Below are 14,387 nucleotides of genomic sequence, written 5' to 3'. Positions count from 1 at the left end.
ATATTTCCATTAAAGGGAGTAAAATTGCATTATAATGGGAGATTTCAGTAATGTATAAAATGAGAAGTACTGAAGAGCTTAAGTCAGACTTTAATGTCTGCTTTCAAGAGTAACAGGTACTATTTGAAGATGAAGAGTTTTGTCATGGACGTTTGATTTGCAGTGACCAGTAAGTAGTACTGTTAGTAACACTTAGAATAATGGTTTCTTTTTGGAGTTGTTTATTGACCCATGGTTTACATTACTATTTACACTGAAAAGTGAGAAAAATGGTCCTTAAGTGGTAAGACAAATAGCAAACTGGCTGAAAGACAGAACCCATACAGTACAAGTCACAGTGCCTTATCAGAAATAATGAAAATTAACAGTGGAGTCTCTCAGGGCTCAATTTTGAGACCCCTCATTTTCAGCATTTACTGTTCTGGTCTCCAGGCAGAGGGTCAAGAGCTCTGAATTACTATGTTAGTAGATGATTGCAAACTGGGAGTTGTTTTTAAATCCCACTTTAATACCTGAACCCTGTGACAAGAACTCTGTCTTGTAAATTCTTGATATGGTGAAAATATGCTAAAACTAAGTGCTAAAAATGCAGTATCATTGCATTTGGTAGACAACCATTCCCCTCCGCATACTGCATTGCCAGTACACCATTACAAAATGAACAGTAGTAAAGGCCCTTATAACTTGGATTGATAGCTCCCTATTTTTTTATGATTGTGTGACACCAGTTGTCAGGAAATCCTTCTACTTAGCACAGATAATCATTAAGGGACTATCATAGGAGTCATAGGAAGATGAGGGCTTCTGAGTCTTGTCACCTTATGGATTGCAGGTTCACACTCTAGAATGTGTCTTCCCTCTCAACCAGAGCTAGACTGATCAAGGCCATGGTGAATTTATTAGCCATCTCCGAAACCTGGCTAAAACCTCATATCTCTGATTCAGAAATCCTTCCTCCTGGCTTCAACATCCTCAGGAGTGACCGATTAAACAAAAAAGGTGGAGGATCTGCCATAATCTTCTCTAACCATCTCTCCTTAATCCCCCTTCATATCCCAACCCCTCAGTTTAAAAATACTGAATTAACCGCAACTGTTCTCCGACTCAATAAACACAAACATATCTGCTTCATTTCCTTATACATCTCCCCAGGTGACAACATCTCCACTCTTGAGAATATTCTCCACTGGGCCTCATCTGAAATAAAATATGAAACCTTTATTCTAGGTGACGTCAACATTGACAGGAACAAAATCACCACTCCTTCCCCCTCCCAAGCCATCAGTCTCTTCAACTTCTCCCAAGTAATCCACTCTACAACCTGACCTAACAAGATCCACCCCCCAGGATCCATAATAGATTGGATTTTAGTCTCCCATCCAAACAAAATCTCTCTCTCTGGCACTATCCCTGACTCCTTTAGTGACCATCTCCCTGCCTTCATTCATCGCTCTGCTAACCCCTCACAATTCAAACATAATTACATCCAAACTCGCAACCTTAACAACTTCAACGCCACATACTTCTCTAACATTTTCAAACAAATCAACTGGCAATTCCTTACCACTCTCCCCCTTGACAACGCTGTTGAACATTTTAACTCTTTCTTCCTAAAGACTCTTAACTCCCTAGCCCCCCTAAGAAACAAACGAATCAAAGCCAATTCTGCTCCGTGGCTAACCAAAGAGACTAAACATACCATGCATCTCCGAGACAAATCCTGGAAACTTTATCAGAAAAGTAAACTGCCTTCTACTATGCTCCAATATACCCAACTCTGAAACCAAGTAAAAAAATTGATTTCCATGGACAAAAAAAACTACTACAATAAACTTCAGTCCAATAATAATAACAACCCAAAACAATTCTGGAAATCTGTTAACTCCCTTCTCCATCCTGGATCAAAAAGTAACCCCTGCCCTGACCCTACTTTAGCTGACAAGGAACTGAGCTCTCACTTCAACACTTTCTTTACAGATTCTATAACTAAGCTAACCAAAACATTTCCTAACAATAATCCATCCAACTTCCTAAACTCTCCTAATAACAGCCCCTCTATGTTCCAGCTCAAACCAGTTTCCACAATGTTTATAAAAAAGTTGCTATCCAAACTAAAGCCATGCTCAAATGCCCCTGACAACATTCCCCCCTCCTTCCTCAAATGCGCAGCCGAAGGTATTGCCCTCCCAATTAGCATCCTGATCAACCGATCCTTAAGAGTCATACGTACCCAAACTCTGGTGTTCTGCCTACATTCTTCCACTTCACAAAGGAGGTAAAAACACCTCCATTTCTAACTTCCGCCCTATAGCCCTTCTCTCTCCAATATCTAAAATTCTAGAAAAATGTGTTCACCACCAACTTTTACCCTACTTAACTCTGAATCAGCTACTTACTCCCACCCAACACGGTTTCTGCCCTGGCCACAGCACCACAACTGCCCTACTCTCCTTCTTAGAAACTGTTAATCAAGCCTGAGATTCTGGTCTTCTTGTATCCACTGTTCTGTTAGATCTTTCTAAAGCCTTTGACACCATATCCCACACACACCTTCTCTCTCATCTCTCCAACCTTAATCTCTCCCCTAATACTCTTTCCTGGTTCTCCAGTTACCTTTCTGACAGATCTCAGGCTGTCAGGTGGAAGGACTCTACCTCTTCCTTCTTACCTACTCCGACCGGTACGCTGATGACTCTACCTTAGTCTGTGCTGCCCAAAACTTCTCTGAACTTTTGTCCAAAACTCAAATAGCATTTTCCACGACAGAAAACTGGATGCACAAAAAACATGTCTCCCTCAACTCCAATAAATCTAAAATACTAATTTTCCCCCCTACCAAGACTTCTTCATTTGACAAAACCACTTTAAACATCCTAAGCCAAACCAACACTCTTATAGAAGTGGTCCCCTCTGCTAAACTCCTTGGCATTATCATTGATGAACACCTCAAATTCGATCTCCACATACAACAAAACATAAAAAAAACACCAAAATTTAGGCATGCTCTACAGGAATAATCTATTTCTTTCAAACTCCTCGAGGCACACCTTAGCAACCACCTACCTCCTTCCCTCTCTCCTTTATGGTGCCCCTCTTCTAACTAATCTGTCTGCTTCCCTCCCCTCTAAACTTGAAGCTTGCTATAACAAGATCTCTAAATTTGCCATTAAATCCAAAACCTCAACCCACCACTGCCTTACCCTTCAATCTCTGAACTGGTTAGAACTCCCTAACCACCTTGACTATCTTCAACTAACAACCGCTCACAAACTAATATTCTATCCAGAAAAATGCCCAGCTTTATCCAACATCCTTCCCCCTTACATCCCTAACCGATCTTTGAGATCAGAACACCAAAACCTAATCTCCATTCACAGACCTAAACATTCCGCTGGCAAGCTACTACTATCCTTCTCTCTAGGCAAAAAATGGAAAACTCTCCCTCCATCACTGAGGACTATAGCTAATACAGATCACTTCAAGACCCAACTCTACTCACACCTTTCCTCCAAATGGATATGTTCCTGCTTTCACCCTATATAAATCATACAGATTTTCTACACTAAGCCCCTCTTTACCCCTTCACAAATCTACTCTCAGACTTCATTTCTAATTCCCAAAAATGATTTAGCCTACTCCCAGTTGACTGTAAAGAAGACAATATTGCAAATTATCTAAAAAAAAAAAAAAAATGTATGTTCTTGTTATTTTGCACTGTTATTATTATGTATTCTTACTGTTTGTTCTTATTATGTATTCTTACTGTTTGGACATTTAATTGATTGTACTGACTTTGGAGCTTTTCTCCCCGGGCCTCCACTGAAAATGGGTACTTTGTGGCCCAGTGGACTTCCCCGGTAATCAAACTGAAATAAATAAATAGTACCCATACAATTATCCAAGTTCCATTTCAAGGAAGTTAGTGTATCACACTACTTTTGCTGTAGAGGGAGTCTATTTCTGAGGTGATGGAGATGCCGAATAATGAATCCTTCTCTCAACCTTGTTTTATTGATCTGCTGAAGCAGGGTTAATTTCCTTGTTGGTATTTGTAGCACTCTTTGATTTGTGAAGGTACAAAAAGATCCTGGACAACTGGGTTATTGATTGCTAGGCATAGATTTCCTTTGAGGAGCTTTTAAGATGCCAAAAAGAGGGACAGTGCTTCTAGTCTTTTCTGGTAGCTTAAGAATTTTAAGCCTGTAATCATTTTTGTTAGGGACCTCTTTGGTCTTTCCAGCTGTTTGATATATCTGGTGAGGTACATCCCAAAAAAAAGTGAAAAGGTGATGTCTGCTCAGTAGTGAATACAGACGTACAATAATATCTTTAGATTGGGATCACATTCCCTTGGTGGTCAACTATACCAAGTAGAAGGGTTTTCTGACAACTGTTACTATATGGTGATCAGTGGAGAAGGAATGATCAATCCTGGTCCCCAGGTCTGTAACTACTTGTTCACTTTGAAGATGGTGTATTGTCAATACTAAATGATGCTGGAGAATGGTTTGTCTTCCAAATGCAATCTTCTTCTCTTTCGGCTGTTCCCGTTAGGGGTCGCCACAGCGGATCATCTTTTCCATTTCTTTCTGTCCTCTGCATCTTGCTCTGTCACACCAACCACCTGCATGTCCTCTTTCACCACATCCATAAACCTTATCTTAGGCCTTCCTCCTTTCCTCTTACCTGGCAGCTCCGTCCTTAACATCCTTTTCCCAATCTTTTTTCATCTTCCAAATGCAATGATGATGCTTTTTTTAGCATTTATTTAAGACCATTTTCAACACACCAGACATTAATAAGTTCATGCTAGAGAGCTTCTGTGTCAGTGGGGGATTTCACCATGACTCCCATTTTGCAATCATCTGCAAACTTATTTATACAGAAATCTTGATTTTTAGTGTTTAGGTCACAGAAGTAAATAACTTAACAAATGTGTTCCTAGAACTGAGCCTTGCAGACATCACTGGTCATTTTTATGTTTTATGCTGGTATGGGGGGGTGGTATCAAATGCCTTGACCAAATCAAGGTAGGCTGTGTGTACAGTGCGACTGTCTCCAAAAGCTTGTGTTACCATTTCGAAGAAGTTTACCAGGTTCATTTGACAAGATCCACTTTTTTTTATAAAACACAATTTTTGTGGACTAGCCTGATGAGATTGTTCATGTCTGTGTTATTAAAGTGTGTTGTGTGTTCCGTGACCTTACAAATGAGACTTGTCAAGCTGATGGGCCTCTAGTTTCCAGTATTGGTAGTAGGGCTACATTTATAAAGTCTCATCACCATTGCTGTACACCATACCTACGAGACTGTGCCTGTACCCATGCTCACATTAAACGGCATGTGGAGAGATTCCGCCAGGAGATATTTAGTACTAGTTAACAAATAGCCCAGAATATTATCTAGTCCTGTGGAAGAAGTGTTTAGTCTTGGACGGCACTTTCAGTACATATTCTTTAGTGATGATGGGGGTTTTGAGAGCTATGGGTAGCAATGGGCTTTAGATAGTTGTCCCAGAAGTGAAATTTCTACTAAATGTATTTGCTACTTTATTGTCGATGTACACTGGTCTGAGTAGGCCTTACCATTTGGTATGATTTCTGTACGTTGTTATTTTTTAGTTTCAGATTCAGTCTGACAGTAATCAAAGTAAGAGGCTCACTGAAGGTGTCTAATATTGCGAGGGAGTATTAGGGTAGTCTGGTTTTCTCACAAGCATGTTTTAAAATCATAAGTACTGTAGGTGTAGTTCAGGTACAGAAGATCAAATTAAAAAAGTATGTTAGATTATCTGGAAGAGAATGAAATTTACAGTGTGTATTTTTCTAATGAAAAAAAGAGGCAAGGGTGGTAGGACGTTAAAAAGCAAAGACAAGCAGACATGCACAGATACACACATACATAAATACAGTGGATAGAAAAAGTTTACGCACCCCCTGTTAAAATGCCAGGTTTTGTGATATAAAAAAAATGAGACCACAATAAATCATTAAAAAACTTTTCCCACCTTTAATGTGACCTATAATCTGTACAATTCAGTTGAAAAACAAACAAATCTGTTAGGGGGAAAAATATAAAAAATGTACAATAAGCTGGTTGCATAAGTGTGCACACCCTTAAACTAATACTTTGTTGAAGCATCTTTTGATTTAATTACAGCATTCACTCTTCTTGCGTACACACCTGCCGTCAATTAAAGAGACTGTGATTAACCCAAAATAAGAGTTCAGCTGTCCTAGTAGGATTTTCCTGACATTTACTCAGTTGCCTACTACAGCAAAAGCCATGGTTCGCAGAGAGCTTACAAAGCATCAAAGGAGTCTCATTGTTGAAAGGTATCAGTCAGGAGAAGGGTACAAAAAAATTTCCACAGCATTGGATATACCATGGAACACAGTGAACAGTCATCAAAAAGTGGTGAAAATATGGGACAACAGTGACATTGCAAAGAACTGGACGTCCCTCCACAATTGATGAAAAGACAAGACAAAAACTGGTTGGGGAGGATGCCAAGAGACCTACAGCAACACTGAAGGAGCTGAAGGAATTTCTGGCAAGTACTGGTTGTGTACTACGTGTGACAGCAATCTCCCATATTCTCCATATGTCTGGGCTATGGGGTAGGGTTGCAAGACAGAAGCCTTTTCTTACACAGAAAAACATCAAGGCCTGGCTAAAATTTGCAAAACAATACATCGTCTCCCAAAAGCATATGGGAAAATGAGTTATGGTCTGATAAGACCAAGGTTGAACTTTTTGGCCACAATTCAAAAAGGTATGTTTGGTGCAAAAATAACACTTCACATCATCAAAAGAACACCATCCCTATGGTGAAGCATGGTGGTGGCAGTATCATGCTTTGGGGTTGCTTTTCTTCAGCTGGAACTGGGGCTTTAGTCAAGGTGGAGGGAATTATGAACCATTCCAAATACCAGTCACTTTTGGCCCAAAACCTTCAGGTGTCTGCTAGAAAGCTGAAGGTAAAGAGGAATTTCACCTTTCAAAATGACAATGACCCCAAGCATACATCCAAATCAACAAAAGAATGGTTTCACCAGAAGAAAATTTAAGTTTTGGAATGGCCCAGCCAGAGCCTATACCTAAATCCAGTAGAAAATCTGTGAGGTGACCTGAAGAGCGCTGTGCACAAGAGATGCCCTCGCAATCTGACAGATTTGGAACGCTTTTCCAAGGAAGCATGGGCAAATATTGCCAAGTCAAGATGTGCCATGCTGATAGATTCCTACCCAAGAAGACTGAATGCTGTAATTAAATCAAAAGGTGTTTCAACAAAGTATTAGTTTTATTAGTGTAAGGGTGTGCACACTTATGCAACCAGCTTATTTTAAGTTTTTTATTTTTTATATTTTTTTCCCCTAAAAGATTTGTTTATTTTTCAATTGAATTGTACAGGTTATAGGTTGCATTAAAGATGGAAAAAGTTTTTAAATGATTTATTGTGGTCTCTTAAATGATTTATTGTGGTCTCTTTTTTATATCACAAAAACCTGGCATTTTAACAAGGGTGTGTAAACTTTTTATATCCACTGTATGTAAAATCTACTGAAGGTAGTGTGGGTAAAGAAGAAGATAAACGTAAGAGTTGTGATTGTCTCAGTAAATCTGTTGAGACAGTTAACAGTCAAAGTTATAAGAATGTTGAAAGGTCAGAAAAGATACTGGTGATTAGTGACTCTTATTTAAGAAGACTGAAAAATCTGCTGCCCAGAAGCAATCATTCGTCTGTCACAGTACCCAGTTTACATTATTGCAAAATAAGAGACATATTAATTGCACTTCACTTCATCTATAAGAACAATGTGCACTCTTGTCAGTGTTCTGTGGGCAGATAGTTTGGGAAAAATCCTATCTGAACTTATAGGATAAGTAAGTATATGAGGTTTATTATTAAGTTAATACAAAACTACATTGGCATTCTATGACATGGTTGTGGCTTTTAAAATTGGATCTGTGATTAAATGTGTGGCTAGCATGCTTGTCAGTAAAACCTGTCTGTTACGCTTTAGGTGCAGTAGTAGTACGATGTGCGTGTGGGAGAATTTTGTTCTCACAGTTTTATTTTTCTTTTGATGAACTGCATTTAAGTAACATTGATAACAGGAAATTGGGTAAAAAAGATCACTAAAATTCTACTAAAGTTGGTATCTGGTAGCATTTGCAAGAAATACTTTTTAGTGTTTGTTACCTCCAAGATTCTTAGCAGTAAGGTAGGGGAGTTTGAAGCTGGGATTTTGACAGAGGAATCTGATTTTGTGTTTGTGACAGAAGCATGTAGTTTGCGGTTTGTAAGGGGTTTCATAAATATAGAAATGACAGACATGGGCATGGGTTCACTCTGTTTGTTCACAGTCGCATTCCCTCGTCATAGTGTTCTCTGGTATTTACAAATGTGACTGTGGCAGTCTCTATCAAGATATACTGGGAGATGTGAATTAATTGCCTTCTTCTGTAGATCATCTAACGTTTGCAACACAGATGTGCAAAACTTTGTCTCAGAACTTAAACTGAGTTTTGAGGAGTAATTCATTATTATTATTGGTGACTTAACTGTCCCTGAAATTTCGTGGTCTTTACTTACAACTGTTAGTAGATTGTTGTTCATCATAGTATTCGCTGCAGTCTTCAGTTTTGGGATATCCTGCTATCCAGGTAACCCATGTCTGGCCATTCTTCAAAAGCTCTTCCCTCCTGTAAGACTTCAACTGACATCCTGCTTCTGGTGCCAGGAGGTCAGTGGCACAAAGGGTGCATTGACCAGTGCCATCTTTGGGTGTTTCTTGCCATGCCTCCTCTCATTACCACTCCTAGTTGATTGGCTTTATTCAGAAACCAATGCGCAGTGTAACTATATACAGATTGTGACAGTTTACTTGTGATAACAGTACTGTAGATGTTGTTTGGCTAAATGACGAATGTGGTTGAATGCACTGTAAATTAGCTGGAGCTCTTGGGAATTCTTGACCATCAGTATGTAACTTGGGATATTAAAGCACAATCTTATGGGTGTGACAACACAAGTGATAGCCTTAGGAAATTCTGTTACTGTGACTAAGCAGACATTAATGCAAAAATTGTAAAATGGAATTGGGAACAGCAAATGAAGTACAAAAACAGAGGATTATTACAATTTTTAAAGTAGTTTAATGATTTCACTTTCATCACAGTTTGTTCCCTTAAATCATGACAGAGTATCCAGAATAGGGGGTATGGAAAAAACATCCTTCATGGTGGTCTAGGTTTGTTAACAAGTTGCTAATAAAAAAACATTTTTGGAACATCTACAGGAGGTTTTTTCTGTGAAGAATAAATTAAATGCGGTCTTGTAGATAGTTATGGTACAGTATCAGAAAAATCAAAGGCTGGGTTCTAAGACTTGTATCTTATTCAGAGGATACCAGCAAAGCCTATTACAAGCATACGAGACTGTACAGAAATGTACAGAAAATTAAATGCTGGGAACCTAAGTTTAAATACTGGTATGCAGTTATTGAGAACATACTTTGTAATAATTAGACTCAAAGCTTCTCAGAAAATCGTGTCACAAGTCCAAAAATAAAAAAAAAACAAAATGACAAAACGGCAATCAAATATAAACACTCTTTAATAAAACAAACTGGTAAGTGCTTTCATTCACATAGAACTTCTTCAGACCTGGTTGTATCACAAAATAAACACTGCATTTAAATGTTAAAAAGTCACATGACTACTACACTAGCAATGCTTTAACCCTTTCTTGCATATAACTACTTTAAAAATTTCTCTAACATTCATACCTGGATCTGCATCTGTATTAAGCTTTACTTGCCAGGCATATTCCTTCCGATTTAGGTCCTCTTCTGCATCCCATCTTTTTCTGCATCAACCACTTGGTCGATTATAATAAACCTAAACCCTACTTTAATGTTGTTATGAACATTTGCAATATGTCTTGCTAAGGCATTAGTTAAATCTAATTTATCCACTGCCCTAAGATGTTCATAAATTCTATGATGTAAACTATGTATTGTTCTCCCTATATAAAATCCCTGGCAAGAATTACATAATATTAAATACACAACAAATTTGGATTTGCAGTTATATTTGCCCCTTATTTTAATAGTCTAATTCCTAGCACTTAAAGTAACCTTGTTGCCTGAATAAACAAACTTACAATAATTAGTCTTCACACTTTGACATCCCATTATAACTGGAAATAACATCAATTTTTTTTGGTTTCAAAAAAATCCTTTAAACTTCTCCCTCTTTTAGTAAAAAAATAGGCCTCTCACTTAGCTATTTATTTATCTCTTGGAAATTTGTTTAAAAACTTCCAATTAGTCATAGTAACTTGCTTAATACTAAATAAATCCACTGAATTATCCAAAGTGCAACATAAATTGTAATCCAAATTTGGCCCATTCTCTTTCATATCACAAGGTATCCCCTTCTCTCTAACCAATAAAGTCTTCGCTATAGCCTCATCTATAACCACCATGGGATAACCTCTAGTCAGAATTTTTTCTTAAAATTTCACACTGTTCTAGGAAATAATCATCTTCATCAGTAAGCCTATTAATTATATCAAATTGGCTATACACAATATTGTTTTTTTAATTTTGCACTGTGCATACTACTATACTCCAAATAACCATTACTCTGAACATCTTTTTTGTATATTTTTACTGAAATCTTGTCACTTTTCTTATATACAGTCAGATCCAGGTAATTTATACTGAATTTGGTTCTATTGAAAGTGAACTTCAAATAGCTAGAAACAGAATGTAAATATTGACAAAAATTGAGCAGTTCCATTTCAGAACCCACCTACAAAAAAAAAACAAATCATCAATAAAAGCGCTTGTAAAAATAAATATTCACAGCAAATCTAGAGTTCAAAACATGCTCCCTTTCCCAACTAGACATAAACTGATTGGCATAGCTGGGGGCCATAGCTGCCCCCATAGCCACACCTTTACATTGCTTAAAAAAATTGTTATCAAAAGTAAAAAAAATGTAAGATAATATCACATTCACAATAATTCAGATAACAGACTAATTTCCTCTGCAGCAAAACCTGAACAACCTCTCAAAACTTCTGTAATTCTTTCAATTCCCTCATCAGTAGGAATTACAGTCAATAAAGAACACACATCTGCAGTCACTAACCATGTATCTTTTCTTATAGAAATACTTTTTATACTTTGCATAAAATCAAATGAATCTTTAACTTATGATTCAGCTGTAATAACTGCTTTTTGTAAGCATCTCTCAACAAATATAGCCATGGACTCAGTTTTACTCCCACCATTAGCCACTATAGGCCTAAAACTTGGCTTATCCAAATTCTTTTGAATCTTGGGAAGGCCAAAAAACCTTCCCAATCTAGGCTTCTTAATACAAAAGAACTCAGCCAGTTCATTATTGATTCTTCCTTTAACTACCCATTCTTCAATTAATGAGTCAATAAAATTATAACTTTTATCAATTTCATCCCAATTTACTTCACAATAAAAATCAACATCTGATAAAATATCAAAATACTTTTTTTTTTATAAAAACCATAGTCCATGACTACCACAGCGTTGCCTTTATCAGCTTTAGTAATATAGACATCTTTATCATCAATTAACATCTGTAAAGCATTTTTTTCTTTCATAGACATGTTATAAAAAACATTTTTGCTTTTACAAGCGAATAAATCTCTCACTTATTTTTCATATGTTAATAAAAATGCCTCTAACTCTGGCCGCAAAGGAAGATTGAAAAGCTGTTTTATTAAAAAATATATTGTTGACATGTAATACCATGAAAGAAACATTTCAAATTTCTTTTACACACAAAACCCCTCAAAGAATTAATAACAAATACAATATTATGGCACAAAATTAAGTCCTTTAATTAAAACATTAATTTGTTCTGGATTTAGAGAAACAGAAGATAGATTAACTATTTTAAAATTCAAGTTAACAATACCTTTGTTTAACGGTTGTGCTGCTGATTTCTCTACGCCTTTCCATTTTGGAAATTGCAGGATCTGACTGCTTGCTGGCAACAGCAATGTTCGTTCACACTCCAGTAGGCATTTCCCTTGAAGTTTCTGTTGTTGTTGAAAAACTTCTTTTTTCCTTTGTTGTTGTAAAACTTCTTTTTCTGCCCATACCCCTGTTGTTTCTGTGCCCATGACTGTTTCCTCAGCTTGAAAGGTGTTTTCTTTGCTGCTACTTGTGCCCAGGTTCTTATACCTGTGCCTCCATCCTGATCTACATCGACATGCTGAAAAACCTGTTTGGTATGTCCATCATTTAAGCAGTCACTAGCTTTGTTAACCTGAACATCGGTAGAATGCCCCTCCTCTCTTCTGCTTCTCTTAGCTGCTCTGTTTTCAGTTACCTGGTCACACTCTGCATTGCAATCCACATAAGTAACGGCTGCTTCTGAAACAGACTGATTCACATACAGCCCCTTTTGTTGGTAATCAACTTCGCCTCTATAGAATTTCTTTAGTTTCCTTTTTTGCTGCATTTCATTCTCTTTATTCAGTTTTGCTTGTATGAGTTCCACCCTTGACTCAAAATTGGTTAAATAAATATTTTCTTTAAGGGAATTATATAAGCTAACCACACTGTCATTTAGGTTAGCCAATTTGTGCCTCACATCTTCAGGCAACAGCTGAACATATTGCAGACCCACGCTAACATTCAGCACTTTCTCCATATTTAGCATTTCATCTGAAACGAATTTCCCAGCAGCCATATTGTGCACTCTGAGCCCTCTTGGGATGCTTTTGGCTTGTAAGGAGGCTTCAAAGAAAATAATATCCCATTGCAACTTTTTGACTTTCAAAAGATTATTTTCAAGTAGATTAAATTCACTTACATAGCTAGGGCTGTTATCTGCTTGGCTTAACTCATGGGCTCGTCTCCCTGTGATGAACGGATTCTCTGGATGTGATAGACATTCCCCTAGCAGTTTATCCGTTAATACAACATTACCCTTCAGTGCTTTCTTGTCAGATAAAGTATCCTTTTTTTTGGGAACAGCTCCTAAGGCATATACAATCACAGAATTTGCCCCTTTAGAAGATTTGTTCAAGCCAACCTTTTCAACAACCCCATTACCATTATCAAGCAGCGTATTACTCGGAGTGTCATGCAGTGTAAAGCCAGAAGGTATAACCAGGAAACTGGAGTTCTGCTGTTGTTGGGAAAAGATTTTGGGTGAATTGCCATTAGAAAAAAGCCATATTAATCCAAATTGGACTCAAAGCTTCTCAGAAAATCGTGTCACAAGTCCAAAAATAAAAAACAAAATGACAAAACGGCAATTGAATATAAACACACTTTAATAAAACAAACAACTGGTAAGGGCTTTCATTCACATAGAACTTCTTCAGACCTGGTTGGTTGTTAAAAAGTGTAAATGTTAAAAAGTCACATGACTAACTACACTAACAATGCTTTAGCCCTTTCTTGCATAAAACTGCTTTAAAATGTTCTCTATCATTCATACCGGGATCTGCATCTGTATTAAGCCTTACTTGCCAGGCATATTCCTTCCAATTTAAGCCCTCTTCTGCATCCCATCTTTTTTCTGCATCAACCATTTGGTCGATTATAATAAACCTAAACCCTACTTTAATGTTGTTATGAACATTTGCAGTATGTCTTGCTAAGGCATTAGTTAAATCTAATTTATCCACTGCCCTAAGATGTTCATAAATTCTGTGATGGAAACAACGTATTGTTCTCCCTATATACTTTGTACTAAGTTATTTGGCATCTAATAACAGTATTCCCACCTGTAATGAATCAATTTGAGGTACATTGCAATGCCTTGTATTTGTATCATCAGTATGAAAGCTGCAGTTAAGGGATAAGATGCAAGGCTAAAGCAGGCCCAAATAGTCTGAATGACTATTTTGTTCAGTGCCAATGATGCTGTTTTTTATGTTAGACTGACTTATTTCAGGTAACCTTACAGTTTGGTTATGTCCTAGGTATCTGTAAAGAGTTCATTATCTGGCAGGAAAGGTTTTTGAACAAGTTATTCTTTTGCTTTTTTGTTTCATAACTCTTCGAGTCAGTTAGTTGACTCTAGTCAACTTGGTTTAATTTTTGACATTCTTGTCTAAATAATGTATTGGAATTTTATGACAACAGTGTGAATATCTTTAAACATGGAATTCCCATTGATGTGATTTTATTTGGATTTGTCTGAGGCCTTTGATTCAGGTTATGTAATCCCTGAACATAAACCGTTGTTTGCCTCTGACTTTGACCCTACATCTTCTGTCAGATGTAAGGATAGTTTATATGGGTGTCCCTCATGGATTAGTTTTGGGGCCATTCTTGTTTAGTTTATTTATGCCCTCCTTTCCATCTGGTAA

The 14,387-nt window shown here is 37.2% G+C and overlaps 1 protein-coding gene across 1 annotated transcript in view; it reads left to right on the top strand.

Moving 5' to 3' along the window:
- The window catches only part of NBEAL2 (neurobeachin like 2), a 3,059,867-nt gene that overhangs the window by 2,437,251 nt on the left and 608,229 nt on the right, over window positions 1-14,387 (top strand). The gene's annotated exons all lie outside the window — the stretch shown is intronic.

The sequence above is a fragment of the Protopterus annectens genome, chromosome 3.part0, assembly GCF_019279795.1.
Source record: "Protopterus annectens isolate FY-2018-M chromosome 3.part0, PAN1.0, whole genome shotgun sequence".
Classification (NCBI taxonomy): domain Eukaryota; kingdom Metazoa; phylum Chordata; order Ceratodontiformes; family Protopteridae; genus Protopterus; species Protopterus annectens.
The sequence above is the reverse complement of the archived record's forward strand: the minus strand, read 5'-3'. Positions and strand labels throughout refer to the sequence as shown.